Here is a 6,000-nt window from a genome sequence, read left to right on the forward strand (position 1 = left end):
TAGATGTATTTTTGATGTATTTGTGGGGAGGAAGGTGATCTCCACATCCTACTCTTCCACCATCTTGAAGCTATCTCCTTAGTGAGACTTTTATTCTGTATCCCTCTTGGAATTCATAGGCCTTCTTGGAGCTGTGGGTTAATAGTTTTGCCTCATATTTGGAACATTTTCTACCATTAAATGCTCAAATATTTTTCTGTCCCTTCCTCACTTCCTCTTTTTTCTTCAGTGACAACAATTGCATGTAGGTTTGGTGACTTGATGTTGTCCCACAGGTCAAGGAGGCTCTTTCTGTTTTTGTTTGTTTGATTTTTAAATGCTTTATTGAGGTATAACTGACATACAAGAAAATGCACATGTTTAAAGTACACAATTTGATATGTTTGGCACTTGACCCATGAAATTATGTCCAGAATTAAGAAACAATTCCTTGTGCCCCTTGCAACCCCTCCCCCTGATTCTCCCTGACACTTCCCTCCCCACCACCAGGAACAAACACTATTACTTTCCATTTTCTAGAATTTTTCACAACTTATGATTGTCACACACACACACACACACACACACACATGCATGCACGCACACGTGCACATACATCATGACATGAACTTTTCTTGGTCTGGCTTCTTTCAATCAGAGTAATTATTTTGAGATTCACCCATGCATCAGTAGTTCATTACAATTTATTGCAAACTAGTATTCCATTTTGTAGATGTACAGCCGTTTATTTATGCCTTCACCTGCCGACAGACTTTCTAATTTTTGGTTATTGCATATAAAGCTGCCATGAGCATCCATGTAGAACTTTTGTGTGGGTGTATGGTTTCATTTGGCTTTGGTAAATACCTAGGAATGGAAAGGCTGTGTAATATGGTAGGTATGTATTTAACTTTTCAATGAACTACAAAAATAGCTTTGCAAAGTGGTTGTGCATTTTACATTTCCATAGTGGTATACAATGGTTCCAATTCCTTCAAATCCTAGCTCATACTTGCTATGGAGAGTCTTTTTAAATCTTAGCCATCCTAAGAGTTGTGTAGTGCTATCAAATTGTGGTTTTTAGCTGTAACTCTCTAATGACCAGGGATGTTGAACATGTGCTCATGTGCTTATTTCCCATCTGTGGATGAATGGTGAAGTATCTGTTCTAGTCTTTTGTCCACTTTTAACTCGGTTGTATGTATTCTTAATATTGAGTTTTGAAAGTTCTCTCTATATGTTCTGGATAACTGCCCTTGATCAGATTTATTTATGTTCTTTCTGAGAATACTTGGCCCAACACAAGGTCAGAACAGGTTTTCTTCTAAAGCTTACCTTTAGGTCTGTCATCCATTTTGAGTCCATTTTTGCTGATATATAGTAAGAGATATTAATGCTCATATTTGAGGGATAGGAATATCCAACGTTGCTAGCACCACTTCTTGAAAAGACAATCCTTTCTACACTGAACTGCCTTTCTAACTATGTCAAAAATGAGTTGTCCTTATGCGGGTGGGTTTAGTTCTGCATTATCTATTCTGTTCCAGTGGTCCATTTGTCCATGTTCATGCCAAAATCACAGTGTTGTGATGACTATCGCTTTACAGTAAGTCTTGAAATAAGGTACTGTTAACTCTCCAAATTTGTTCATCTTTCTTAAGGTTATATTGGCTGCTTCTGGTCCTTTGTATTCCCATGTGAAATTTAAAATATTCTTGAAATTTAAAATTTCTACCAAAAAAAGATCCCTTCTGGAATTTTCAGTGGGTTTGTGTTGAGTCAATTTGGGAAGAACTGACATGGTAACTACATTGAATCTTCTGAACAATGAGCATGGAATATCTCTCCATTTATTTAAGTCTCCTTTGATTTCTCTCAACAGCAGTTTCACGGCATATAGCTTGAAGGTGTTAGCCCTGAGTATCTCATATTTTCTGTTGTGGTTATACATTTATTTTAATTTCTCACTGCCTGGTACGAGTACACACAAATACAACTAAGTTTTCTATATTGATATTGTATTATATCCTCCAACCTGGCTAAACTGGCTTATGAGTCCAGTTCCTTTTTTTTGTGGGTTCCTTATGATTTTCTGTATATAAGACCATGACATCTTCAAAGAGAGATCATTTTACTTATTCCTTTCCAATCTGGGTGACTTTTATTTCTTTTTTTATCTTTTTTTCCCTGGCTAGACCCTCCCTCCATAAAAGTGGTGAGTGTGGACATCCATACCTTGATCTTGGGGGGCGGGGGCGAAATCATTCAGTGGTTCACCATTAAGTATGGTGTTAGCTGTTAGGTATTTTTCAGTGCTCATTATATCTGGCTGAGTAAGTTGCCTTCTCTTGCCAGTTTGGTGAGAGCTTTTATCATGAAATGGTGTTGGATTTTTTAAATGCTTTGTGAAGATGATGATATGGGTTTTTCTTTTCTCCTGAATTTGGTTTGTCAGCATGGTGAGTTACTCTCTGATTTTTGAAAATCTGGTGAACCTTGTATTCCAAACCCCAAGTGATAATGATGTATTAATATTAAAATATATTTTGTATTTGACTTGCTGAAATATCATTTAGTAATTTTGCATCTTGTTCATGAGTGATGTTGGTCTACACTTTTCCTTTCTTGTAATGTCTTTTTCTGGTTTTGGTGTCAGAGTGATGTTGGCATCACCAAATGAGTATGAAAATTAAATTTAAATTAATGTGAAGTTTTCTGAAGGAGCTTATGTTAAAATGGTATTATTTCTTCCTTGAGTGTTTGGTAGCTTTCACCAGTAGAGCTATATGGAGTTTTCTTCGTGGGAAAATGTTTACTTGTGAATTAAATTTCCTTGGTAGATATAAGACTCTTCAGGTTATCCATTCTTACTGAATGAACTTTGGTAGTTTTTGTATTTCAAGAAACGTGTCCATTTCATCTAAGTCGTCAGATTTATTGGCATAGAGTTGTTCACAGTATTTCTTTGTTATCATTTTAATATCTACAGACTCTGTCATGATGCCACCTGCCTCATTGTGAGGTTGGCAATTTGTGTCTTCTCTCTCTTTTCCCTGAACTGTTAACCTACAGGTTTATCAGGTACATTGATCTTCTCCAAGGAAATAGCTTTCTTTGCATTCATTTCCCCTATTGTCTTCCTCTTTCTGTTTTACTGATGTCTGCTCTGATCCTTACTATTTCCTTTCTTCTTTACTTTGGCTTGAATATGGCCTTACTTTGGCTTGAATTCTCCCTCCTTTCTTAAAATGGCATCTGAGGTCACTGATTTGAGGCATTTCTTCTTTTCTTTATATATAAAGAGTATTTCTTGCAGACATTTGCAAGCGTATTGCTGGGGTTTGTTTTTTTGGTGATAGCCTTTCAAAATCTTTGATGGATATTGAACTTTGAAAGTTTTAAGATTAATGGCATTTTCTGTATATTTTTATTTATTATTACTTAACTTATCTGTCCAATTTTCAAAGGTATTTTAAAACCTCCCACTCTAGTTCTTCTTGTGATTTTAAGATTTCTATGCTACTGGTTTCTGGGGTTTCTTGTTTTAATCCACCCTGACAATATGTGTTCGAACTGGTATATTTAGACCATTCACATTTAAAGTCATTATTATTACTATAAATTTTTACATCTTTATTGGAGTATAATTGCTTTACAATGGTGTGCCACTTTCTGCTTTATAACAAAGTGAATTAGTTACACATAAATACGTTACCATATCTCTTCCCTCTTGCGTCTCCCTCCCTCTCTCCCTCCCTATGCCAACCCTAAAGGCAGTCACAAAGCACCAAGCTGATCTCCCTGTGTTATGCGGCTGCTTCCCACTAGCTATCTACCTTAAGTTTGTAGTGGATATATGTCCATGCCACTCTCTCACTTTGTCACAGCTTCCCCTTCCCCTTCCCCATTTCCTCAAGTCCATTCTCTAGTAGGTCTGTATCTTTATTCCTGTCTTACCCCTAGGTACATCATGACATCTTTTTTCTTAAATTCCATATATATGTGTTAGCATATGGTATTTGTCTTTCTCTTTCTGACTTACTTCACTCTGTATGACAGACTCTTGGTCCATCCACCTCATTACAAATAGCTCAATTTCGTTTCTTTTTACGGCTGAGTAATATTCCATTGTATATATGTGCCACATCTTCTTTATCCATTCATCCGATCATGGGCACTTAGGTTGTTTCCGTCTCTGGGCTATTGTAAATAGAGCTGCAATGAACATTTTGATACATGAAACTTTTTGAATTATGGTTCTCTCAGGGTATATGCCCAGTAGTGGTATTGCTGGGTCATATGGTAGTTGAATTTGTGGTTTTTTAAGGAACCTCCATACTGTTCTCCATAGTGGCTGTACCAATTCACATTCCCACCAGCAGTGCAAGAGTGTTCCCTTTTCTCCACACCCTCTCCAGCATTTATTGTTTCTAGATTTTTTGATGATGGCCATTCTGACTGGTTTGAGATGATATCTCATTGTAGTTTTGATTTGCATATCTCTAGTGATTAATGATGTTGAGCATTCTTTAATGTGTTTGTTGGCAGTCTGTATATCTTCTTCAGAGAAATGTCTATTTAGGTCTTCTGCCCATTTTTGGATTAGGTTGTTTGTTTTTATGTTATTGAGCTGCATGAGCTGCTTGTAAATTTTGGAGATTAATTCTTTGTCACTTGCTTCATTTGCAAATATTTTCTCCCATTCTGAGGGTTGTCTTTTGGTCTTGTTTATGGTTTCCTTTGCTGTGCAAAAGCTTTCAAGTTTCATTAGGTTCCATTTGTTTATTTTTGTTTTTATTTCCATTTCTCTAGGAGGTGGGTCAGAAAGGATCTTGCTGTGATTTTTGACATAGAGAGTTCTGCCTATGATTTCCTCTAAGAGTTTGACAGTTTCTGGCCTTACATTTAGGTTTTTAATCCATTTTGAGATTATTTTTGTGTATGGTGTTAGGGAGTGATCTAGTCTTATACCTTTACATGTACCTGTCCAGTTTTCCCATCACCAATTATTGAAGAGGCTGTACTTTCTCCACTATACATTCCTGCCTCCCTTATCAAAGATAAGGTGACCATATGTGTGTGGGTTTATCTCTGGGATTTCTATCCTGTTCCATTGATCTATCTTTCTGTTTTTGTGCCACTATCATACTGTCTTGATTACTGTGGCTTTGTAGTATAGTCTGAAGTCAGGGAGCCTGATTTCTCCAGCTCCATTTCTCGTTCTCAAGATTGCTTTGGCTATTCGGGGTCTTTTGTGTTTCCATACAAATTGTGAAATTTTTTGATCTAGTTCTGTGAAAAATGCCATTGGTAGTTTGATAGGGATTGCACTGAATCTGTAGATTGCTTTGGGTAGTAGAGTCATTTTCACAATGTTGATACTTATCCAAGAACATGGTATTTCTCTCCATCTATTTGTATCATCTGTAATTTATTTCATCAGTGTCTTATAATTTTCTGCATACAGGTCTTTTGTCTCCTTAAGTAGGTTTATTCCTAGATATTTTATTCTTTTTGTTCCAGTGGTAAATGGGAGTGTTTTCTTGATTTCACTTTCGGATTTTTCATCATTAGTGTATAGGAATGAAAGAGATTTCTGTGCATTAATTTTGTATCCTGCTACTTTATCAAATTCATTGATTAGCTCTAGCAGTTTTCTGGTAGCATCTTTAGGGTTCTCTATGTATAGTATCATGTCATCTGCAAACAGTGACAGCTTTATTTCTTCTTTTCTAATTTGGATTCCCTTTAGTTCCTTTTCTTTTCTGATTGCTGTGTCTAAAACTTCCAAAATTATGTTGAATAAGGGTGGTGAGAATGGACAACCTTGTATTGTTCCTGATCTTAGTGGAAATGTTTTCAGTTTTTCACCATTGAGGACAATGTTGGCCGTGGGTTTTTCATATATGGCCTTTATTATGTTGAGGAAAATTCCCTCTATGCCTACTTTCTGCAGGGTTTTTATTATAAATGGGTGTTGAATTTTGTCAAAAGCTTTCTCTGCATCTATTGAGAAGATCA

This window comes from Pseudorca crassidens, chromosome X (genome assembly GCF_039906515.1).
Source record: "Pseudorca crassidens isolate mPseCra1 chromosome X, mPseCra1.hap1, whole genome shotgun sequence".
In the NCBI taxonomy this organism is placed as follows: Eukaryota; Metazoa; Chordata; class Mammalia; order Artiodactyla; family Delphinidae; genus Pseudorca; species Pseudorca crassidens.